This window comes from Protopterus annectens, chromosome 8.part0, assembly GCF_019279795.1.
Source record: "Protopterus annectens isolate FY-2018-M chromosome 8.part0, PAN1.0, whole genome shotgun sequence".
NCBI classification, from domain to species: Eukaryota; Metazoa; Chordata; order Ceratodontiformes; family Protopteridae; genus Protopterus; species Protopterus annectens.
Window position 1 is genome coordinate 1,646,428,850 of NC_056741.1, and position 26,237 is coordinate 1,646,455,086.

At 38.5% G+C, this 26,237-nt stretch overlaps 1 protein-coding gene across 3 annotated transcripts in view; it reads right to left on the bottom strand.

Moving 5' to 3' along the window:
- Positions 1-26,237, bottom strand: part of B3GAT1 (beta-1,3-glucuronyltransferase 1) — a 2,298,313-nt gene that overhangs the window by 541,030 nt on the left and 1,731,046 nt on the right. Inside the window, exon 7 of one of the 3 annotated variants that reach the window (XM_044081175.1) lies at positions 3,799-4,041. The exons of the other annotated variants lie outside the window; for them this stretch is intronic. The gene's annotated coding sequence lies outside the window, so the exon portion shown is untranslated. The remainder of the gene's footprint in view (positions 1-3,798; positions 4,042-26,237) is intronic. 3 annotated transcript variants of the gene reach the window in all.

A 26,237-nucleotide genomic window follows, 5' to 3' on the forward strand; every position in this document is an offset into this window, starting at 1 on the left:
AGAAGAGCGAACTGACGGAACATCGATTTCTTTCCCAGGGAAATAACTCGATGGGCCGTCATCGGAGTTTGCTATTACCTCCACTGTGGTGCGGTCTCGGAGTTAGTATATTTAAGTAGGGAGTTTGTGGGGTGATGGGGCAAAGCCTCCCACTTCTGTCAGTGTTTAAAGTTTTTAAAATTTTATTTTTTTTGCATGGAACACCGATTTCTTTCCCTGGGAAAGAAATCGATGTTCCGTCAGTTCGCTCTTCTGAGATTTCAAACATTTCAGTTCGATGAAATTGACTTTGGTGTTTTCAGCATTCGACATGCTGATATACACCCCATAATATGGTTGTTTTTTTTCTTTAACATATTCTAACAGTACAGTCAGTCTGTGGGTTCTTATCTTATATAAACTGTATTACTTTTTATTCCTTTTTCACTGACCCATCTATAAATCTTGAATATTTTGTTTGCTGCTTCCACTGCTGAAGTAATTCTTAAGGCACTTCATATGTTAAACAACTTTCTGACAGAAACCTTCTACTGAGGTTATCATTTATTCTGTCCAAAGTCCTGCTACTAAACATATGCTGTCATGTTGAATAACCAAACAACTGGAGCAAACCTTGTGCAAATAAACTAAAAACCAAAACAAAAGTGAGGAATTGCCAAGTCACCTCAGCCAACAAAGTTTTATTAATTGTAGTTTGTTTTTTAATTTGGTGACTCGACAAGCTCTCTCTTTGGAATATTTTACTTTTGAGTATACAAGGCTAGGGTGACTTGGCGATTCCTCGCTTTCATTTTGATTTACTGTAATGTTTTATATAATCCTGGATCTGCCTCTTCCAGTCAAACAAAAAAGTTGCTGGATTCAGTAAACTTCCTTTGCACAAGAATCATACTTGAGTCTTTGTAATGTCACATTTAGGTCGACAGTTCATATCAGTTTAAGAAGCCTAGTACTAGTTGTATGTAAATAGTTTCACAGTGTTTCACAGTGCTCATAAAATTTCTCATTAGACTTTAAGATGCAGCTTCCCATCCTCTGATAAGCATGGCTCTATTACTGTGTTTAGTCTAAATGTCATTGGCAATAAACACTATTCAAAACTTCACAACTGTTCTTAAATCTGGAGTTTCATTTCAATGGCAATGGTCTTCTTTTATTTTCTCCTAATATAAAGTCCTAAAAGGATCTATATGCTAGAACTGGTTGAAAATATGATCACCAAATAAACAAGTGTTACATCTTAGAAAATCAAAGTGTTTCAACAAGAGGAAATGAATATTTGCATGTAGCAAGACTGACCATACAGAAGCATGGAGCAGCAAACACAAGTGCTGTGTCATTCCAGTCTTTTGGACTATGTAGCCCTGGCTCCCACCCACCAACTCACGTTCAGCTAACAATCATTGCTGGAGCAGCCAGTGGGAATGGCGGGCTTTTTGCTTGCTTGCCCACTCAAGGAGGGAAGGAGTGGCTTATGCTCAAGTTTGGACATGTACCTGGTGATGAGGACTATGCCAAAATCGTTAAGCAGATTGATGTTAACATTTTGGTTTTGAAAGGGGGGTGGAGCTAACTAATGTTTCATGTGGTAACACGCATGACATCAGTAGATCTGCTCAGTTAGGGTGTACAAAAAATATCCTGCTACAGTGGCTGTGACTGTGATGATGCAGGATGCTTTGCTCTATCCCACCTCACCTTCTTGACTTGCCACTAGTGTGGTCCCAAATCAGGAGGGGGATAATAAAGGGAACATTAATGTCAAATGTGCTATAGCTCCAGCAATGCAGAGTACCTTATGGTCAGCTGGAGAAATGCAAAGGGGAACTAAAAAATAAATAAAAATAATGAAAGAAAGTAAAACATTTCCAGTAGTGTAAAAAATAATGTAACCTATTCATATTGTACAACAGCAACATACTTGGGTTTTGTCAAGTCTGTAAATATTTGTCCATTTAAAAATTTATATGGCTTCTGGTTGTGACTAGGCACCATTTTTGTCACCTTTCTTAGTCTGTCTCTATTGCCCGAGAAATGAGTTCTTGAGAACTGCATACAGTACATTCCACATTGCCTTGGCAGCTCTCTACAAGGATGGATAGCAATACAGAGCGTCCTAGGAGTGATGCATCTCCTAACAGCTGTCACTCAGTCACCATCCTTCTTCAACACATGACTTACAGCAAGTTGGACATTTGTTATGCTGTTTAAAGTACTGTCATTATCCAATGATAAGGTGATTAACATTTGGAGACTTCAACAGTCTAGCTTGTAGATGTTTTCCATTATCTTCCAATGGAAAGAAAGCAAAGCCAGTTCCTTCCTGACTTAGCTTTAGATAATAACACTATAGTAACTATCCTCTTGCCATTGGGATACATATGGCTTCCACAACAAAACTGTATAGTTTATTAATCATCCTCCAAGCCAAACTATAAACCCCTTGAACACTGAAGGGGGGAGTAGTTGTGCAGCAACTGTGTCTTGGATGCTGAAGTTTCCGAAGATACTCTATTACCTCCATGGCCAACTACACATACATCCGTGTCCCACCCCCTTCCTACCATGCACCCCCCCTACTCCATTTTAATAACAAGACAATGAAAAAAGCAGGAAACCTTTGGCTCTACCATGGAAGAGAATGGACGTACTTCAGCAAGACTTACTAATTGTGTACTCATAGTTATTGTCTGACTATAAGAAGAGACAATGACCAGATAACAAATGGCACAACATAGTTGGCCAATCTCCATTCAACACTCATTGAATATTGGCAGTTATGAACAAAATATATAACCAAATCACTGTATTTTCCCGTGATATAGAAGTATGCTATACTTTTTGGAAAGTGTAAAAAGTGGCTGTCAGAATGACTTTGAACGGGGAATATCTAAATAAAAGGCATTTGATGAAGCAGATGTTGCTAGTTTGCATTACTATGCAGTTCTCTGGATCAGAATACACACAGAAGATCTGAAACAGAAAAGAATATAGTCTAAATTAATAAAGAAATCATGTAAGGCAGACAGCAGGGGCCTCACTATTTTCTTAGCAGCTAGCTAATTAACCTTGCAATCATAGTTGTCAACCTTTTACCTCCAGAATTAGGAATAAATCAGAAAATAATTAAGGGAAAGGGCCCTAGATTAGGGAGACTTTTTAAAATTCTGGTACTATTAACTTAGAAAGTTGATAGCAAAAGAGGATGTGACTATATGTGCATTTTGGAGAACATGAAACCTGCAGTTGTAATAATTATCAGTATTTACTGACTGCAATGTTCAACTTAATCTCAAACATTCCAATTTTAGGAGGAATGGAGCAAACCTTTCAGCCAAAATTAGGGACAGTTGAGAGGTATGCCTAGGATTTACAACTATGGAATGATCTATTGTCATGTTATGAATGAAATTCCTGTATGTACTTTCCTAGTTAATGCTTTAAGTCATGTATTACCATTTTTACTGGCAAGCATATTATGGGGCCCAGAAGTTATGACAACACTGTTAAACAGTTTTCTTTTTTTATTTACCGCTTTCACAAGAAAACACATTGTTTCATAATTCGGTCTGAAATAGTTTAAAAAATTAAATATAATCCTCTAAATGCTGCAGCCTTTGTTTAGTTTTCAGCAGTTTTGTACACCTTCTTTCACTCAGCTTTTACGACTTCGCTACTGATGGCTAATAAAGCTAGTGCCCTGAGGTTCATCAGACTCACACAAAGATCGGCCTAGTAACAGAATATGAGGAAACAGCTCAGGTTTAAGCATATTTATGAAATAATAAAATGAAATACCTTTATTTGGTCACTGTCGGTGCTCTGCAGTGTCTGAAAGTATCCATGTTAAACAATAGCCGGCTTTCTGGTGTGATCTTGATCTACCACTTGAAATAATAACAGTCTCAGACAGAAGGTAATGCATAATATGGAATATGGTGCGCTTTTAGCGAACAGTCATGAATTCACAATCGATGCATCACTGGGTTTTGATTCTCTAATCAGTTCCTTCTAACACAGTTGTGGTTGCCAGATATAAATCTGCAAAAGAGCATCAGTCTGAATATAATTTTCTGGTATAATGGAGTCCAGAGCATACAGTCTGATTTCAAAGCTTGCTTTCTCTGCATTAGGAGAAATTTAATAATGCTGAGTAATGTAATGGTAAACATATTAAATAACAATTTGGACTTTTTGCAATCTTCCACAGGGTAGAACCAAACATTTCAATTATGTGTATTAAATGCAAAACTTAATCTGCATATGTAATGGGAACCATTAACATAGTCAAAAATGATTATATGAAGTGTTTAAGACAGCTTGTTATGCCTATTTAAACATTCATTCTGTGCTTTTTCTTTCATTATCACTAGCTCAGAATGTAGAGTTATGCATAAATCTGAATTCTCCACACAACTGTACATAATTTATTTACTAATTGCTGCAGTCAGAAACTCCAGTTGCTCTGTGCTTTGTGTTTTCTCAGACTCCAAATGATCTCTTGTGGCAGATGCATACCCATACTTCTCAACTGTCCAGAGTTTCACAAAATATCCAAATTTTGTGCAACCTACTTTTGGTCTTTTCCTCATAACATTTTTGGTTTTCTTGTAAATTATTTAGGACTGAAATCTCTAAATAATGGCAGACGTTTGAGTCACAGACTTCATTCATTTCAGAAAATGCATGCTAAAATAAAACCAGTTATTCTAAGTTTATAACAGCAATATTTATAATTTGTCCCTACTTTTAGCTTTTATTTCCCAGCTGCTTTTGACATTGTACAGATTTCATGTGTTTAGATGTTGAGGGGTATGACCCTCTTCTTTGACAATTGTTTTAATAGTCTCATTTGTCTTTTGTCTTTCACTTTGAAATCTGGACATCTGCTGTATTCACCTCATCATTTTCTGCAGGTTGTGTGACTCAGACATCGACCACTCTTTCAGTAATTAAATGTCTCCTCACATCTTTTCAAGCTATACGTTTCATCCAAGTGTCTCTGGTTCCAGTACTCTTCCTCATTTTAGATACATCATCTTCCACAAAATTCTCAAGCGTATTATTATCTGATACACCACCAGCAAAACACTTGTTGAATTACTTCCATCACAGAGGTTCATAAGAGCTTCTGTTGACTGTTACAGTATGCCAATGTGCTGATCAGAATCATGGATCCCAACCTGGAAGTGACCTCAGTGATGGTTCCAAGAACTGCAGTGGCAGCAACCATGTCTGCCAGACAGAGTGAGGTACTGATGGTTTAGCTGTCATGCAGCTCTGTGTTGTAACTTCAGTTCAACATTAGCACACACAGATATACTCACATGCACACACTTGTACGTACATAGTCAACCATACATGTACGCATTCAAGTGCATACAGTCATCTTCACATACATATAAGCAGACATTCATACACGTATACATACAGATATACATGTGTAACACATGCACATGTAGACAAATTCACAGACATGCATACACTTACACATATACACATACAGTCACATACACATACATGTGTACATACTTATGCATTTACACATCTACACACAGTACTACACATATGTACGCACACATATTCATGAACCTGAAAACACACACATTAACATGGATAAACACACAAATAGTTATTATCACTATTTTTTGGTAAAGTCATATGTGTCAGAAGTGCCAGCATTTACAGTATACAATGCCTGCATGCATGCAACAGTCATATGTGCCATGCAGTTATCCATCAATTGATTTTTAATGTCATGAGAAGCCAATGCCCTGTCCCAACAAGCATTTGTTATAAGAAAGGAATCAATTCTCACTCAGACTTATATAGACCATGCAAACTGCTACGGGACACACACACGAGCACGAACGCACCTAAAAGCAAAATTACACATTTAGAATTCACCAGCCCTCATGTCACCAACTTGGAAACCACATCCCTCAGCAAAACCTCATGTGAATACAAAAGGATACATATATTCAAGAATGAAGACATTCCAGAGGGAATCAATCCCATGGGGAAGTGTGAGGCAAAAGTGATAAAATATTGTGTCCATCATTTTATTTACACTGTATTTATGGTAAGAGAAACATATGGAGCTGACATCCCCAGTATATTGCATGTGTCTACATTGCTAGGTGTGACTGTGTTAGTCAGATGTGTTTTAGAATATTTAATTGCATCCATTTATTTGTGAGTTTTAAATCTCATTGCCCTTTTTCATTTAAGGCCTGGATATGTTTGGCTGGCAAGATATTCTTCCTTTTTGTATCTGACAAACTGTAAATACTGTCCTGAAAGGGCACATCTGAACTTTTTAAAAGCTGTTAAGTCATTTGAAGTTCAAGCTGCAGTTATGCTGCTCGTTTATTCAGGCAAACATGTAGGTTTAGTCAGTGGTGGCTGGTGACTTCAAATCAAAGGGGGGCTGCAATGGATGAGGCAACAGGAAGGGTGTGGTGAACTAGAAAGGGGCGGAGTTATGGTTCAGTGGGATCAATGCTGGCCATGCTTACCAATTTACATGAAATAAATGCATGCCAAATACTCTACACAGCACGTTGTTACATGTATATACAGGTACTCCAATCAAGACAAAATGAAGTGGAGAAGAAAAAAATATTTCAATGCATTGGCTACATGACAGTTTGCTTAATATCTAGATGGAAACAAAAAGGTTGTGAGGCATGAAAAAATAAATTACTTTTAAATACATTGCTAGAATGCCAGTCAAAATCAAATATAAAAAACAATCAGCACTCAACTCAAGCCACTTCTCCTTGCAATGCAGTTCTAGTTATAATTTATATTCACCTTTATAAAAGTAACATGCAGCTATCAACATGCATTTTCTGAATAATACGAAGCATAAATCAACAGTATAAAAATATGACAGAAAACCAGAACATTCTGCAAAATCAAGGACAGATGAAAAGCCACTGTACTTGTGTCTATCTTGGATGGGGGGATACTCTGTCTGCACACTTACACTGTATGTATAACTGCTCCTTGCCTTGCTTGCACACATCCAAAGTGACTACATGGGGGAGTGAGGTACAAGTGTGTCACAATTTGAAATGTCTCTGGCTGACGATGATGATCCTGACACATTTGTCATACTCTCAACCTTAGAGCAAGAAATCTGGACAAAGCCATAATAAGTGGGACAAAGGCCCCAAAATAAGGACAATTTTTAAATATTGCTCTTAACAAACTTAGAAAGTTGATATAATAGTAGGTTTTGCATTATTATGAAAGGGTATGAAATCTGAAACTCAAATGTTGCCAGAAAACCACAATTTTATGAAAACAGGACCGAAAATGTGATGCAAAAATCTGTACACACTGACACACACACTAAAAATTGATGTAGATAAAGGAATATATGCCTTTCTAAAAGGCAACACATCCTGCATCCTGCTGTGGTGCCAAAATTATACCTATGTTAATCATGGTTCACTAAATAACGCATATTAATCAACACCTCATTAATATAAGCAGCTCCCTCTAAACAAATATGCAAAAACTGAACCATGGGCACTGCCTAAGCATGTACAAAGCAATCAGTTTCTAATAAAGTCAGGCTACGTTAAGTTAGTATATAATGTCACTCAGCTTTTCAAAAGATAAACAACAGGCTGTAGAACAACTTCCATTCTTTAAGTCACTCTGTAATAAAATCTCTTTCTAGTGCAAAAAAAAGCATATAACTGGGTAAACAGTGCTAGATTATGATGAACTTTCAGTTCTAAACAATAGTGGTTTGCCCTGCGTAGCACTCCAGACTCTCCTCTACTAAAGAAGATATCGGTTTTGGAGAGTAAACTGAATTATTAACAATTAAACTTTCTTATAAACTTTGGGGATCAAAATGGTATCCTATTTCATACAACCACTTTCAACATAGAGTGCAAGACTGCCATGCCAGCTATGAATTTATTTTGCAAAATGTTCATAGCTGTTCAGGTACAAGCTATATGCAAAACAAAGCTACATCTTTTAATTTTAGAAAACACTTATTTCATTTCAAAAACAGTTTAGGGCAAAGTCTGAATGCATGAAAATTAGTGAGGTTAGATATTTCTGGAAGGCATTAGCAGTGACAGCTTTTAAAATCATGACTAAGAAACAGCTAGAATATAACCTAAATAAATGAAAAGACTGATGTGAGTATAGTTGTGCAAGTCCAATAAATGAAGGCAGTAACCTCTACTGCCTGCTAGAGAATGTTGTAATTAAGACAGTAGGCATACTAGGAGTTGGTTCAGAGCATTTGTACAATACTAAGAAAAAGAAGCAATAAAAAAGCAACCGACAGCATGGCAGCAGATAAAGGTATAGGAAAAAAGGATCCTGCACTCTTACATAAAGCTATACATCTTCCAGGAACTGAAAGGACATTTAAAAACAGCAATTTTTTTTCATGAAATGAAGAAAAATCCAACGTGAGAAATGCAACATATGTTCTTTTTGAAAATGCATGAAATGTGATCCAGGAAAATATTTATATAATGCTGCTGGATGTTGCACTTACGCTCAACAAAAGCAAATTAATACATTGATGAAGTGAGACAAGACCAGAAAACATCCTGATCTTTTAAAATCTAAAATTATGTGAACACGTGATAGAGTCTGATTGTCAAAATGCAGCGCGTTACACTTTTTCAAGCCACGCTATTCTTTTTTCTTTTTACAAGTATTCTTATTATCATATGCATTTTTAGACTGTTACAACAAATTATATATATTTCTATTTTGATGTCTGCTTTGCTAGAATTAATACTATTTATTGGCATATGTATTTTAGTCTGTTTATATATACATATATATATATATATATATATATATATATATATATATACATATATATATATATATATATATATATATATCATGCTATTTTTATGTTTATGAATATTATGTCAAGAATATTTAAGCCCCTAGTGAGAGTGCAGACCAGCTGTTCCAGAGCATTTGCATTGACAAAGTCCAGAAATCTCTGAGCCTACATGTTAGTGGTCATATATCGCTCCCAGTTTATGAAGGTTTTGTTAAAACTGCCCATGAGTAGTGTGTTGGGCAGAATGGTAATTGATTCTAGTAACTTCAGGTATGCAGAGAGGTTTTCGTGGTTCATGGATGGGGACCTATAGCTAGAGATGATATGGTAGGAATATGGTACAGGATTTTGCCTATGGTCAGCTGGAGATGGAGCAGCTCAAGATAATCATCCTGCCTGACTAATCTAGAGTTTGATTGTTTTTTATGTAAATAGAACCACCTCCTCCTTTCATTTTTTTCTTTTCAAAAGGTGGTCTGAATGTGTGATAGGCATTGCAGCCTTGCACTGCTGGAGTGCTTTCTACAGCCTTGAACCATGTCTTGATAGCTGCATAGAGATCATCATTCTCCAGGGCAAGGAGAGCTTCCAGGGAGTGCAGTTTCTTATTAAGACTCCTAGCACTGAGCAATTGTACATTCAACTTGGCCTTAGAAGAATTTGTTACTTTGGTAGGTTTGTTGGTTTCGCACTGCCTAAAAGAGGCACGATGGGGCTGGCTAATGCTTTGGCCAGTATACAAAAGCCTAGTGAGGAAAGGTGCAGGCCATCTCTGGCAAAGCAGCGTGGCCTGTTGATCATGTCACCCCAGGCTGACAAATACCAGGTCCCCTTGGAAAGACACCAGTAGCTATACCAATTATTGAAGTCAATCATTTTCCATTTATATTGTGGTATCATTCTTGGTGAGGGTAGAATGCTGCTTAATGCAAGGATTATACAAGGCTGCAACACATATCCAGACAGGTCCAACATGTCTCTCTTCATGCAGTCCAGGGAAGTATGTCTCAGGCCACTCACACCCACATGGACTACAACGGACTCATACTGGTACTTGTGGTTGAGAGATCTGAGTGCTTGCATGATCCTGGTAAATCTTGGCCCCGGATAGGCAACTGACTGTACCTCTCTTTATCCAAATTGGTGAGGAGGCATATGTGTGTTTCATGAAGGAGTCTCCTATGACCAAGGCGCTTGAATGAGTGATGTTTCTCCTCAGGGGATTGCTTGTGGAGAACCATGATGTGTATTTTTATGTGCGGTGGTTGGTGCTGACTTGGTTTCACAACATAACAACAATGTATAAAACTTGCTGTTAGATATTAAACACATTTTTTTCCTGGGGCTCACTCTATGTACCCCCTGAAGTAGAAGTCTATACCCCCACACCCCTGCTTCTTATATGTACTGTCTCCATGAATGCTATCCTTCAAAGAAGGGAAAGTCTTTAAGATACAGCAAGAGTTATTGGGATTCACACTCTCTGGTCTTGAACCTAGAAAAGTAACGCCATTGTACGCTGGGCTACTAAGGAACGGTATCAGTAATACTCAACTCATTACCCGAGGTATCAAACAAATAAATAAAAATCAGATAAAATCAATCCAGTTAGCAAAGTATTCATAAATGTTACTGAAACAAAAGTAGAGACGCAGGTCATTGCAGAGTCAGATGGTAACTGCTAGTCTGTGTCCAGCTGTTCATATAAATATCTAAGGGATGATAATCATGTATTATCTGAGTTTTCAGGTTAGTAAAACAGTTAATTTCATGTACAGTTAGCATCTTCTTCACAAAGTGTTCCTGTTTATACACTTTACTCTCTGAAAGCATAAACATAACAGTATATAAAATCCATGCTTGCTGTTTTAAGGATGATGACTGTATGGCTAATCTGAATACACCATAACAGATATCCTGCAGTGACAACAAACGGGAATGTCACATACTGAAATGTTATGAAACTAAGTCCCTCTGTAACCATGTAAAGATAGTAAAAACAAAGAAATGAAAAGTACCTCTGCTGGTTTACTACCCTTTAGAAGGTCTGTGGTATTGCTTTCAGCTTAGTCTAAAAGCTAAGCTGCCCCTGAAAGATTGCTACATTGAACATCTGCAGACACAGTCACACAAAGCTTGACTGCAGACAATTAAGTGGCTGTATTTTCATTCCTGAGATACCAAAAATGTAGACCAAATTGCCTTTACTCCTACAAATGTACAAGTTAGTCTCAATCCCATGTGTATAGCTGTGAATGTACTGAGCAAACGTTATTAAATCTGTTAAAGTATCCCTACTAAAAAATAAAGAATAGTACTACAAATAAACATAACAATAATGTGAGGTCAGTCAGGAAAAAATAAATAAATAAAAAACAGAAGTTGCTGCATGAAGGAGGAGGAGCAAAATTAACATATTTTAGTGTTCCCCATCTTCGATTGTCATCTATGATTGTGAAACACAAGCAGGTTACCTATTTCAGCTTGCATCTCATTAAGAAATATAAAATTCATTGTTTTCAGGAAATACATATGAGGCCTTCCTCACATAAGAAGGCATGCCTTCATGATGTGATTTATGAAAACCTAACCAGTCCCTAAACATTTTTCCTGACATCCTTCACTATAATGCACTGCTAAGAATACCTTAGGCAATCTGAAATTCTAGATGCGACTTTCATCACCATGGCTTTTACTATCTTGCCCATCTTTCACACGATTTTCCACATTTTATAAAGCAGTATGCCGCCAGAAATTGGTAGGGAGAGACTAGAGAGGGATCGCTATTTAATTTGTTTCAAACCTTCATGACTCAATGTATATAAGACACTGACGGTTGAAACAAATCTTTCAGGGTGAAGGAAAAACATCTTCAACAATGAAGCTGATGCCAGATTACTGAATGCAGGTTACCTTAACAGGGCCACTCATTGTATGATGATGTATGATTGTAAGTATTGCTAGTGCTACAGACCGTTTCTCGCTCTCGCGAGAACCAATCAGTAGCCATCCAGCCATCCATGTCACGTACGTGACTGCGGATGCGGCAGTCCGCTTCCCTTCCACTTTACTGAGGGGTTAAGCAGCATAGACTTCTGGCCAGCACACTGATGCCTTCTCTCTCTAATCTGAACTGCTTTTGCAGCAGTCTAGATTTACAGAAACACATTTTTTTTTAAAACCCGGAATTCGACGAGCATGCACAGTTCGAGTTCTGGGACTTTGCGAGTCAGTTGGACACGCAGTTAATCAAAGCAGCCAGCCAGTAAACTGAAAGGATATATATATATTTTATTTTTTTTTCTTCACAGCTGGGGGAGGCTGCAGTCCTATGGCATGAGCCGCCACTGGGTTTAGTAATATTCAGGGAATTATGAATTATAGATTGTTTGGCTGAATGAGGTCTATGGTTATTTCACTTGTGTTTGATAATGCAAATACTGCTGACAAGTTTTGTTACTGACTTTTGGCAGCTGTAACTGTCTTACCAAGGTTATATATGTATATAGTCTTCTTTTCCTGCACCAGACTTTCCACTAGGTGACAGACATTTTAAATATTATTGTTTTTGCATATTATGAAATACATTTTCAGTTGACATCATCTTCCTTAGTTGCTCATCAGTACCAGATAATTGTGTGTTTGTTTAATATGCATAGGGGGATTCTAAACCAAACTCTGATAGATGCTTGAATATTTTTTCTTAGATGTGTTCTTGATTGCAGTCCATGATGGTACAGTTAGGAATGTACATTACAATGGCAGTAAATTTAACCACAGCAATACTTTAATCACCCATATCAGTGTAAAATATACAGGTGAGAAAGTTTACTTTATTGCAGCTCAGGAACAAACTGAAGGTAATGAATCCATGTTTAAATTCAAGCAAACATGCTAAATCAGAGAAGGGGTTGTAATCATTTTTATATGCTGAAAAGTGCAATGATTAAAGCTAATGTATTAGTGTGTCAGTTAGCACAGAGCTATGACCTGTTAAAGATCTGCTAGCTGTGGTACCCGGGGTTTGATTCTCTCATTCGTCTAACGTGTGTCCTTGAGCATGTCATTTAACCTGACAGTGTTTCGGGGCAGCTGGGAAATTGGGCTACTCTCCTGAGTGGTCCCCTGGACTGCATAACTTGTAGCTACCTATGACCTAGATAAAATTAACCACATGACTAAAATATATGTCACCTAATGTTATGATATGTGATACAGCCACTGTGTCTAATGAATTTTAGAACTTGTACAGAGAATACATGCTTTCATACCAGAAAGAAAGAAAAGAAAAATAAATTCACATCCTTTTGGGCCTTCAAATGTTTTGGTCGTATGAAAGCTCAAATGAGTGCCTACTGACAGAATAAGACATTATCAGTGGGATAGAGGAACTGTTAATTTATTCTTTATTAACAATATGTAAATGAATATTAATATACCTTTTGGATTTGATAATCTGTGTAGTGTCATGCATTCTGTCATATGATGATCAGTTATCTGCAGTACGATGGTGCACTCAGTTTTTATTGTTTTTGGCAAGCAAATCGAGTATAATACACTTCAATACAAACTTCAGTTATGCTTTTTAAACTGATAATTTTAATACAAGTAGTACTTTTATGTTCATCGAGATATCATTTATTAGGCAAGTGCAGTCTGTTTCCCAAAGAACACTATTTCCAACAACTCAGCCAGCAGTATAAATCACCCTAAACTGCTGCTGGAAAGCATAAAATGCTACAGCACCTGAAATCATAAATCCAGACTGGAGCATTTATGCAAATGAACATTTTCAATTGATGTACGAGGTAACACCACACACTGTCAACACAGTTCTCATATAGCAGCAGTTTACAGTGAATTACATTGCTGTCTGAATTGTTGAGAGTGATGGCTAAAAATTCTGTTGCACATACGCTCAAAATGCTGACGCAATTCAGGGGACAGTGTTGTACACTCTGTAATATCAGGGGCAGATGGAGCAGTTATTGTTAATACCCTCTGGTAAGTTACTGTCCCAATGTATTGTGTGAGTATATGCATTTCATTATTTATTTTATCTAAATCTGTTAATTGGGTAGGTGCACTGCAATGATCCTGGGACCCTTTCCCAGCATGACCCTGACCTTGGATAAGGCAAATTACAAGAAGCAACCAGTTAAATTTGCACAAGTAAACAATTATGTAAGAAAAGATATAGATATTTTACAATTTTCAATTGTATAAATGTATAGCAAATAAACAGTATATGTAGGTTACAAATTAAAAGTCTGAAAAGAAGAGTTATCAATTATTTATGAACTACTAAACACAGATTTCAAACTTGTAGTGTACAATATTTATACAGCTCGAGAAGCACATAATAGAAATGCTACATAGGTTCATAGGTGTGTACTAGGCTAATGGCCCTGGAGCCTTTACAAACCTAGCCCATAGGATTACCCTGACATCGTGCCACCAGACCTTAGTTCCCAGTGCCTCTGTCGAGTAGAGCCACTGGAGTGATCCACGGGGTGAATTTTCTGTTTCCCATCCTATCCTCAAGGTTTCTCTTGAAGTGGGCCAGTGAGGTGTTGTGTTTGACATGTATGGAAAGTCTATTCCATAGCAAGGGAAGTTTCTGGGTTATGAACCTGTCCCTCCAGCACGTTCGGTTGATTGTGGTAATGAGGTTGAGGTCACTGGAGCATGTGGTGCGGAGGGATTGGGATTTCTTCAGATGTAGCATTTCTAACAGAGCTGGATCAGACATGGCTTTGTATGTCAAGCAGTGATCGCATCTAAGTAGGCGATATGAGACAGAGAATATTTAGAGTTTTTTGAGTCTGTCCATATAGGACAAGTTTTTAAGGCCTAGGATTCTCTTTGTGAGGTACCTTTGCGGCCTCTCCAGTTGTTGCAGGTGTCTAGTGAGGTACATGCCAAATGGGGCATTGTACATGATGATTGGCCTAATGAGGGAAGAGTAGAGGGAGACAATGACCTCTTTCTTCCTGGATGCAAAACCCTTAGTAATGAGATGTGCCACATAGAAGGACCTTCTGACCACAGTGGCAATGTGGTGGTCAAAAGAGAGGCTGCTGTCAACTTGTGTTCCCGGATCTCTTAAAACACCTTCTCTGTTCAGTGGACTGTCATTAATGTGGTAATTCATGGGAACTGGGTTTTTCTCAAAGGGGATGATGACACATTTTTTGGCATTGAGCTTAAGGCCATGGTTCTGACACCAGTCGGTCTCAGTGAGGCCTTTCTGTAGGATGTCAACATCACTTGGGGAGTTAATAATAGCTCCCAACTTGCAATCGTCTGCAAACTTTGTCAGCCAGAGATCCTTTGTGTTGGCCTGGACTTCAGAGAAGTAGATAACAAACAGGAGAGGACCTAGGACCGAACCCTGTGGGACTCCACTCATGACTGGTTGGTAGTCTGACTTGGAGTCCGCTACTTTCACACTGTGGGTTCTATCTGTGAGCCAGTTTGCAACCCACCTAGTGATATAGGGGTTGATGCCTAGCTTAGTGAATTTTTCTATGATTCCTAAGTGGGGAATGGTATCAAAGGCCTTGGCCATATCAAGGTAGGCTGTACCTTGCCTTCATCCACAGCTCTAGTGACCGAATCAAAGAAGTCGACCAAGTTGAGCAGGCATGATCTACCCTTCACAAACCCAAACTGTGTGAGATCCAGAGTTTAGAGATTCTCTATATCCTTGTTTATTAGGTCCATGATGATGCATTCCATAGCTTTGCATATCAGACTCCTCAAGCTAATGGGGCAATAGTTCCTAGGATCTGTAGTCGCTCCTCCTTTGTGGAGAGGGATGACTGTAGCAGTGTGCTATTTGGTAGGGACAAAGCCTGAGGTGAGGCTGTGATTGAACAGGGCACACAGGTGAGGTGCCAGTTCACTCTGTAGTTCATGTAGAACACAGCCAGGGATATTGTCAGGTTCCATGGAAGCTGTATTCTTGGCCTTGGACAGTGCTGTTTTAACCTGTGCAGTAGTAATACTGGGTGCCTAGCAATCTACTGGTATTGAGATTGGTCCTCTGGCGGAGGGAGAGGGGTAAAGTTGGCACTGAATCTGTCAGCCAGTATATTGGCAATATCTTTTGGCTCGGTATAGGAGGTGCCATTGTGCAGGAGCTCGGAGCAAATATGAGTAATGCTATGGAGATTCTTTACATAACTATAGAAGGCCTTGTAGTTGTCTTTACTATCTGCTGCAATTCTGTTTTCATAGCTAGCTTTAGAGGATTTGACGAGGGATCTCAACTTTTTGTTGAGGTTGATAAGGGAGTTTTTCCAGTCTTGGGACTTCACCTTATTCCACATCAGTTTCCTCCTTCTGTTGTAGAGTTTGTTTATGGCAGGGGACCACCAGATTGACTTCCTTTTTTTGGAGGATTCTATTGGGCATGGCGAGATCCATGCATTTGTTTATGTATTTGTACAGTGCATTGGTGTATGATTCGGTGGTCATGCAACTATTCTGTATTTGCAGGGGTGCCATGAAGTTAGCCACCTCTGTTTTTAGGAGCCCAAAGTTAGCTTTGGAGAAGTTTTTCATGGTGGTTACCTTTGTGGGGGAGTGGGGGTGGGGTGATGTTGGAGGAATGTGGATTTCCAGGGTGATTCGTTTGTAGTCGGATCTAACCAGGGAGTAGTTAACTATTCGTGTACAGCAACAGTCGCCCATGTTAGTAATGACCAGGTCAAGGATGTTGCTAGCTCTGGTGGGGGTAAGAATGAGCTGGTCCAGGGCATTTGAATTAATGAATTCTAGGAAACAGTGGGGAAGTGCATTGGTACATGAGTAGTTTTCCCAGTTAATGGAGGGGTAGTTGAAGTCGCCCAGTATGAGAATGTTAGGTCGGACCATAATATTCTCCAATGTGCTTAGGAACATGGAGTGTGAGTCTTGGGACATTGTTGGGGACCTATAGCAGGCTACGACCTGAATTGCTGTCTTTCCCAATGTTAGCTCCACCTAAGTATATCTGATGTGTTATGTTAGGCTACCAGTCTGGAGGTGTGTGCATCCTTTATGAATATGGAAACGCCACCGTCTTTGGAGCTTCGGTCCAAGTTCTGGTGCCGAAAGGTTTGGAATGAGCTATAGCCTGGTAGTGCAGGGGTGCTTTCTGCTGCCTTGAACCAGGTCTTTGTTAAAGCATAAATGTCTATGTTGTCCATTTTAAGGAGTGCTTCGAGCAAGTGCATTTTCAGATTTAGACTTCTAGTGTTGAGCAGCATGACCCTCAGATTGCATTTGTTTGTAGCTGTTACAGTGGTAATTTGGTCTTTGGAACACCACCTAAAAAAGGCACTATAGGGGTGGCAAGAGCCTTGGTCAATATCCAGAAGCCTAGGGGTGACAAATGCAGGGCATCTCTGGCAAAGCATCGAGGTCTGTTAAACATGCTATCCCAGGCAGACAGATACTGCCAGTGATCCTCTTAGAATGACACCAGAGACTTAGCCAATTGTTGAAATCGATCATTTTCTGCTTGCACTGTGGTATCATTCTGGGTGATGGTAGGATGCTGCTCAGAGCTAGGGTCATATCCACCTGGGCTACATAATCCGAGATCTCCTCAATGTCTCTTTTCATGTAGTCCAGGGAGGTACATCTCAGGTCATTCACACCCACATGTACAATGGCAGAGTCATATTTGTACCTGTTGTTGAGGGACCTGAGTGCATGTGTTATGTGGTGGATCCTGGCACCTGACAGGCAGATGACTGTTACTTTCTCCTTATTCAACCTAGTGAGTGGGACATCAGTGTGCCCTCACTATCGAGTCACCTATGACTAGTGTGTTGGGAATACTGTTCTGCCTTAGGGGCTTTGGTTGAGTGGCACACTGTTTAGGAGAGTTATGTGTCTCATGATTAGTGTTGTGTTGTGGTGGTTGAGTGCATTTCTGCCTTGGAGGTCTCTGCTGTTTGGATACAGTTTTATTAAGAGCCTCCGCAAAGGTTGGTGTGTGTGGTTTGTGTTTTTATGTGGAAGTAGTGTTGGTGTGTGTTCTGGAAGCCTATGTGCTCCATATGGTGTAGTGCAAGTGTTGACCTTCTCCTCTTGACCAGCTATTCTGGTCTTGGCTGGAGAGTACATGGCTTCCAATTTGGATATATAAGTTCATCTCTCACAAGTCTGAGTGTTGGGTGGTAAGAGGAGAGGGTTGTCGATGTACATGAGGCAGTTGCTACATTACCTCAGGATGTCCAAGTTCACCAGGTTAATAGGAGAAAGCACAGGGAACTGATCTTTAGACATGCCTGGATGGGTGGGTATTAATAATAAGTACTGGAGTTGTTTCCTTGTAGAACATTTAGTGCTGGTAGCACTTTTGTGTGCTACAATAATTGCTACAAGACGTCTGGTTATGTTTTGTGCTGAATAATAAATCCGGATAACTGAATGCATGCAAAGAAGATTAACAGGTAACCACTGCCTACTAAATATTAATCAAGGAGAGTAATACTATATAGTGAGTGAGCTGGAGTAAAAGTGCTTAAAAGTGACAATGCATAAGGAAATGCTCCACCTAGTGGAGGTGAAAATATTACATTCGTTTAGGATAAATAATGTATTAGATGGGTTTAGGGCAGGTTTGGGGTCTATATTATCACAGCGAAGATTTCAATAGTCCAACACCATTTGGGCGACCTCAAATGTTCGAATATTGAAAACTTCACAAGTGTGAATGGAGATCACCGTAGGGAATTCTTCCCTTCACTTCAATGTAGTGTGATCTCGGAGTTGGTATATTTAAGTAGCGGGGGTGTGGGGGTGCAGGGAGGCTTGCCCCCGTGCATAAAACCCTTAATGACAGTTTTTTTTTTTTAGGATTTGAAATTTTCAACCTATGAACATATGGTGTCGACCATCTAGTATTCGATGTTTGAAAGTTTTGATCCGATAATATAGACCCCAGGTTTGTATGGAGTAGCAAACAAAGTGTAAATGTAATTAACAGTGTTCACAGATTCAGGTAATTTTGTCATATAGTGAATCAAGCTCCAAAGATGTAATTTGATGTATGGGATTTTTGAAACCTAACAGAAGTAAGTGTGCAAAGTTGTAACTGAGAGACAGTTATCCATCTTTAACATATTACAGTGATTTAATGATATATATGTATGTGTGTTAATATGTGTATATATAAACCAAAACGAAAAAGAAAAAGCAGAGCCTTTTACTGAGGTGCAATAATGAGCCTGTTAAGGAAAAATTGCTCATCTGTTTGTTATCATTCATTTTTCAATAAAAAGTATTGATTTCTAAACAGGTTATAAGTGTTGATTACTTTAAAGTCTCAGCTGACCTTGTCTATTTTTTTCCTGATTTTAAGGAATCTCAGCCATCAACTTCATTGATCATGCCTTGGAGTTTAGAGAGAGATTTGGCAGAGCAGATTAGAGTTGAGCCATCAGTGTATTTTGCTAGGTTAGCATTTTTTGTATTAGGGTAGAGATAATTGATTAATAGGTTGAAAGGGATAGGGCCTAGTATAGATTCTTGTGGAAGACCAGTACCTACTGGCAAGATGGTGGAACAATCATCTTTCCATTTCACTGCTTGTGATTTGTTTGAGGGTATATATGGAAACACTGCAGTAAAGAGGTGATGAGCGCTAAGGATGAGAGTTTATGTAAGAGCTTCTGGTGGGAGACAGTATCAAAAGCTTTTAAGTCTAGGAAGGTGGTGAAAACTGGGCTTCCAATGTTTGTGTGGGTGTTGACAGTGATAAGAAAATTCAGCAAAGCAGTAGTTGTGCTGCGCTGAGGACAGAAGACATTTTGAATTGAAGACAGTGGCTGGTTATCTAACAGATAGTTGACTTACGTTGCTTGGAAATACATTCTTTTAATATTTTTGATGGGGAATATTAAAGGGAAATTGGCATATAGTTTGAAAGAAATTGTATTGATTCCACACTTGTGCAGTGGAATAATGAATGCTTTTTTCCATAGTGAGTGGACTTTATTTTCAGATATGGATTGATTTATCAGAAGTGAAACTGGATATGCAATAGCCTTGGTTGCCATTTTAAGATATTCACCAAGTAGATTGTCAGGGGGCAGTTGTGGTAGGCTTTAATTTTGAGGTATTTTTTATGGTATCAGTGGGAACTGACTGGAAGAAGAAATGATGACGAAGATTGTTTGATTGAGTAAGGACCTCAGGATGTTGATTAGTCATGTGGTGTGTTAATAACTGCACTGTCTGTATAAAGTGGGTATTGAAATGGTCAGCTATGGTATCATTTTATTTCTGTGTGTTTTGTGTTGGCTATGTAGCTTGTCCTGGATTTAACAGTTTATTGATTAAGGCCCAGAACAGTTTTGGATTATTACTGTGCATGTTTTGATTAGTTGTGTAGTAGGTTTTCTTATACTTGGTGATATATATTTTTTTAGGTTTCTTAGTTGTCTATATGCTAGTAAAGCAGGAACTGTTTTATTTTTTTGCCTAGACCTTCCATGCTTTGTCTCTCTTTCATGAGTTGCTTAGTTGATAAGGATAGCTATGGGGCAGGCTTGGCTTTGACTCTCTTTTATTCTAAGGGGGGGGGGGGACTTGTGTGTTTAGGATGCCCAAGAACTCAATGGCAGCATCATCTACGGAAAGATTCTTTAGTGTCTCCCAGTTAAAGAGATGTAGTGTGTTAATAAAAGTGTCTTTGTAAGAAGTAGTAGGGTTTCATACTAGGCTGTAGTGATGTGTTTTGGGGCTGTTACTTAGTACCTTATGGTATAGGTTAATAAGTTATGACTTAGGCTGTCTGACAGAGTTCCATGGGATGATATTTTATCGGCAGAGGATATTAGGATCCAGTCAAGGATTGATTGTCTGACTGCAGCTTTGTTATATCTAATTGGTGTGGTTGTAAGTTAGGTGAACATATGCAGATGCTTATTACTGGTTGGATTTTCAGATTGTATGGTTTGCCAATCTATATTAACATCACCCAGTATTATGGTTTCCTAAGGGATTTTTGAGGAGGCCCAGCAAATAATATCTTCCAGTGTTTTAGCATTGTTAATGTATATACACATGGTTGTGAATGTCCTGTGAGTGTTTAGTTTTTCTGTGGTTAGTAGGATTTCAGAGTTGCAGAAAGTTGACAGGGTGTGGAGAAAAGAGACATCTAGTGTGTTTTTGTAGAAAATAATGACACCACCAGCATTTTTATTGCCTTGGTCTACTCTGATGTTATAGCCTGGTAGGGAATTTTTTTTTTTTTTGCTTGGCAGAGCCAGGGTTTCCATGGCAACTAAGATGTCTATAGCATGTAGTACTATCTAAGCATGCACTTCAGGGAGTTTGTTATAAATATATCATACATCTGGATTATTAGTATGCTTGATTTGATTGGCTGAGTATTGGGTGGTACTGTGGGTAAAGGGTTAGTCATAAAGCAGATGATGAGGATATGATGTCTGGTACCTGTATATGCTGAGATAGATCTGGGTTTGGGTGGATGTCATCACTAAGTTTTAAGGCTATGGAAATATGATGGTTTAGGTAGAGGTATTTTTGCTTGATTTTGCGTTTAACACCCAGTTTATGAGTAGATGGTTTTAGATATTTGTACTGTATAAGAGGATACATGACTGATGATACAGACAGGGTGTGACTGGGAGATGATGGCCAGAAGTGTTTTGCTTGCTGGAGACGATTTGAGTTTTTTTTGTAATTGTGAGGGTAATGGATGTTGGTAGGATGTCAAGTATACAAGTTGGAGAAGAGATACTAGTATGAGGAACTGTAGGAGAAACATGTTTCTGAAATGTAAGAAACAGGGATTTGAAAGGATAGAGGATGAGGATGTAGTTAAAATAGGAAGAAGGGAAGATTTATTTTTGGAAAAAGTAGAATCAGAAATATAGAATAACAGATTTAGAGGTACTGTTGGCAAGGGGTCGTAGTAGGAGTAGATATAGTGCAAAGCAGCTGCTGGGAAGTTTGCTAAACATTAGATTAAGAAATAGGTTAATACAAACAGGAGTGTTTCTGTAATACTTGTTCAGCTGTTTGGAGAGATTTAGGGAATGGATGTCACAGGTGAAAAGTGCATGTGGGAAGTAAGAAGAGGTGAGTAGGAACTGCGGGCAGGGTAGAGAAGTGCAGCGGGAATCTCACCCTCAGGGAAATTATTGCAGAAAGCAAATCAGGTTTACAGCTGGTTTTGAGAAATTAGCACAAAGTAGAAAATGTTTTCTTTAATTTACTGAATGCAAACAAAAAGCTAGAGAGATGAAGTAATTGGCATATACAGTGCAAGCTAACTGGTAAGAGAAAGGACAGTGGCCAGCTTTGTGAGAGGTCCTTAGAGTGCAAGGACTACCCCTTTGCAGGAATGCCGCAGCCACTTTTTATGAAACACTGCACCCAGATGAGTGCACCAGTAAATTTAATTTTTGTTTCATGTTTATTCCTTTTCGTAGTAGTAGGACATTGCTAGCCAATCTGTGTCCTATTACTATGCAGCCTAAGCACTCGTGATTGGTTGCTAAGGAAAACAAATCACAGTGCTTTCTGAGTCAGCAGTGTTTAGTCATGTAAAAATATGGTTAGGGACTAGTGAGAACTGTGTAGCTTAAGAACCTGCATTGTTTCCACAGCAATCTGTAGTCATATGACTAGAAACTGCAGAGATGTGGATTGTCAGGCATGTTTTTTTCTTTGCAGGTGCAAATTTTTTTTTTTTTTTTAACTGTGGCAAGAAGCCAGATGAAATTGTAGATAGCATAATTACAATATGCATAACAGAAATGTGCACACACATACATACACACACACACACACATATATATATATATATATATATATATATATATATATATATATATATATGGGTCTACCTGAAAATGCAGTAATCTCAAAACACCGACGAAAAGAACACAGACACTGGAAGATCAGCAATGGAGAAGACCGACAGATGAAAATCCCGATGCTGAGAACACCGACATGTAAAGGTAAGTGTGAGATAGGGATGGACGTTAGGGTCAGGGTGTGGGTAAGGTAAGTGAGCAATGGTCTGTAGGGTTAGGGGCAGGTTAAGTGAGTTAGGGTTAGGGCGCGGGTCAAGTGAGTGTGCAGTAGTGACAGACGTTAGGGATGGGGGGGTTAAGTGAGGTAAGGTTAGGGCACGGGTTAGGTGAGTGTGCGATAGTGATGGACCTTAGGGATAGGGTTTGGGTTAAGGTTAGTGCATAGATAGTTGTGTATGTAAGGTTCAGTGTAGGTTTGTAAGGTTTTTGGTGTGCTTGTGTTGTGTGTCTGCTTTTTGGACAGGGGATTTGTTTTGTTTGTTGAGTGTTGGGATTGTGGTTTGTCGGGTATGTGACGTTTCGTGTTTCTGAACTTTCGGTTTTGTGGTGTCAGTGATTTTGTTGTCGGTGTTGTAGCACATCGGTGTTGTCAGGGAGACCCATATATATATATATATATATATATATATATATATATATATATATATATATATATATATATATATATATAGTTTTTTGGGGGGGTGCTGTATATCACTAAGACTTGCTCAAGATTTCAGGGGATAAATCATGACCAAGTTTTAAATAATACTCAAATTCAAGTAAAAAAAATTAATTGAATAACATGTTTTGCATTGACGTGCATTTTCTGCACAATAAGAGATACGAAAGTCTAATGTCTGGTAATATTGACTTGTATGCAATCATCAGTGATTTAACAGAAAATCAGGGACAGGGCAAAACATATGAAGCAAAAATCAAAGACATTCTGCAAAATAATGAGACATCAGGAGGATACGGGATATGGGTATCTTTTTTTGGGTGGAAGGTGACATATGAAAAAAAATAGTGGTTAGAAGGCCGCAGGGATAAGGGACAGTATTTGTCAAAGAGCAACATGGAAATGTTATTTATGGAACTCCTTCACAGTCAAAGGTAGTATACCATTTGTAGAGGAATATATTCTACTGCGACACTATGTATGTGTTTTATATACAAGTATCTTATTACAAGTCCCTGAATTTTTTATTGTAAACTGTCTTTGGGGAACTTATGTATGGCCTCTCTTATAAATAGCTAGTATTTATAAAATAAGGATGGATGTCATCTCTATGCATAGATTTAGACCAGAAAAAGACAAGTGCAAGGTTCTGAAGGACTTGCAAGACAGTCTAGTAAGATAGACAGTTTGAATCATTATACCTGGTATAAGGTTGTCAGTTGGTGCAGAGGATTAAGGCTCTAAGCTGTTAATCAGCTGCTTCCTGTAGTTAAGAGTACAGGGTTTGACTCTTTCTATGTCCATTTGCCTCTGTGTGACTGAAAAGACACGCAATCCAATGGGGTTGCCCTGTTAATAAATAGATTATAGTAAAATAAAAAAGTTCACCACTTAAGACCTGAGGGTTATGACATTATAATAAAATTACTGTAACATTTTATTTGGTTGTATGAAAAAAGCTCATTTCACTTATATATAGATCTTCTGCACACAGAGTCCTTTTTTTTTTGCTCTTCATCCACCCTACTAGCTTGCTACTGTGCCCACATTGTATCATCAGCAAAAATAGGAACCTGGAACTACCACTTCCTATGTGAAATGTCTGCATCATTTGATACTGTAATGCCCGATATCCTAAATGAGTATCTTGATTTTTACTATAGTGTTTAAATAACCTGCCTGAGCTGGTTTACCTTCTACTTATCTCTGAACAGATAGATGGGATTTTGCATTTAAATACCTCCTGTTCCTTCCCTCTGGAATGTGAAGCACTTCTGGGTTTGATTCTGAGTACAGTATTTACGTTGCTCCTCAGAGATCGGTTTACAGAAAAGGAGGGGCTTGTTATTACTACTATGCCAAATACAACTGGCTCTTTCAAGTTATAAAGAGGAGGTGGGGCCTGTTATTACCACTATGGCACATACAGGTGTACCTCATCTTTATTCAGTAATGCATGATGATTGTAAAGTTCCACAGAACATTTAGTTACTGTTATATGATGTTACCAGGATGTTACTCCCATCATTCATGGTATGCACAGCCTTCACATCTCATTTTACTTTGCATTTAGATCCCGAACAGGAGAAGAGACACATTTCCAGGCCCTTCTCCTGCCAACAAATGTTATATATGGCTGGCTAAGAGTTTCAGACCAAGTTGGACGTGTGTGTCTGTATTTCATTTGGTGTTATTTGGTTTTAGGTTTACAATAAAATGAAGGAAACTTAAGTCATTTGTTTTGAAGAAGACCGTGTTTTTCTTCTGTTTACTTTGCAGCAATAGCATACAAATTAAAAATGCAGACTGCACGGCATTAAGAGGAATTGCAAAGAAGGTTTATAGCTGTTATACACTTTATGCGTACATAAAGTGGCACAGGAAAATAACTTTCTTGGGTGGCGTAAGCTAGGGGACCTTGTTGGTTAGGCTTACGTAGGTCTTTGGGCCGATAGCCTAGTACCTTCTATGAACCTATTATATGACTTCAGTCCCACAAAGCTTTTCAGTGGCAGATCCTTATCTACTCACCACTGGAATTTTTTTTCCAAAAAAGAAACATGGAATTTGTAAGACTTGGATCATTGATAACTATATTCACACGGAATGCACTGTGCACCCATTACACATGCAGGGCTGAGCAGCTTTTGTGGTTTATGTCAAATTTCTGCTGACATTTTTTATGCAAATTAGTAATAAAAAACCCTGCAGCAGAGCACATATTATTAATATCTGGAATGCCATATACTCCCACACCGCTGAATTTGTAACGCTGCATCCCCTCATCTTTTAAAGGTGGTTGTCGCTGTACTGCCTCACCTGTAAAAGGTAACAGTGAATCTCTAACTGAAAAATACATTTAAAAACAAGAACAAAGTGCAGTAAATAACTATAGTATTACTACGTTATTCCATCCTGACATTTTCAAATGGGTACCTGAGTGAAATAAACTTTCTGCCACCACAGCTTGCTACATAAAAGCAGTATAAATTATACGCATATAATCTGGTTGCGATAATATGCAAGTACCAGACTTTTTTGTTGGTTTTCTTACTCTGACATGATTTGGATCTTCCCTTCTGATGGAGGTAATTGTTTCCTACTGCTCTGTACTCAGCCATTGTTGGACTGGCAGTAGTTCCTAGGGCACAATTTTCGACATCTGACTTTGTTGAGGCCCTCTGCATTTAGAATTTACTACCACCCTGGTTGAAGAAGTATTTCATTATGAAATGCTTCACAAGCTCCCTATAGACTTAACTCACTGACCTGACTTCCAAGGATGATATAGTCAATCAGTTTTTAATTTTGCTATAATATCCTACTATGGCCCCAGTACTATCTCCATTCAACTTTTTGTTGGCCTACTCCATAATACCACTGCTGC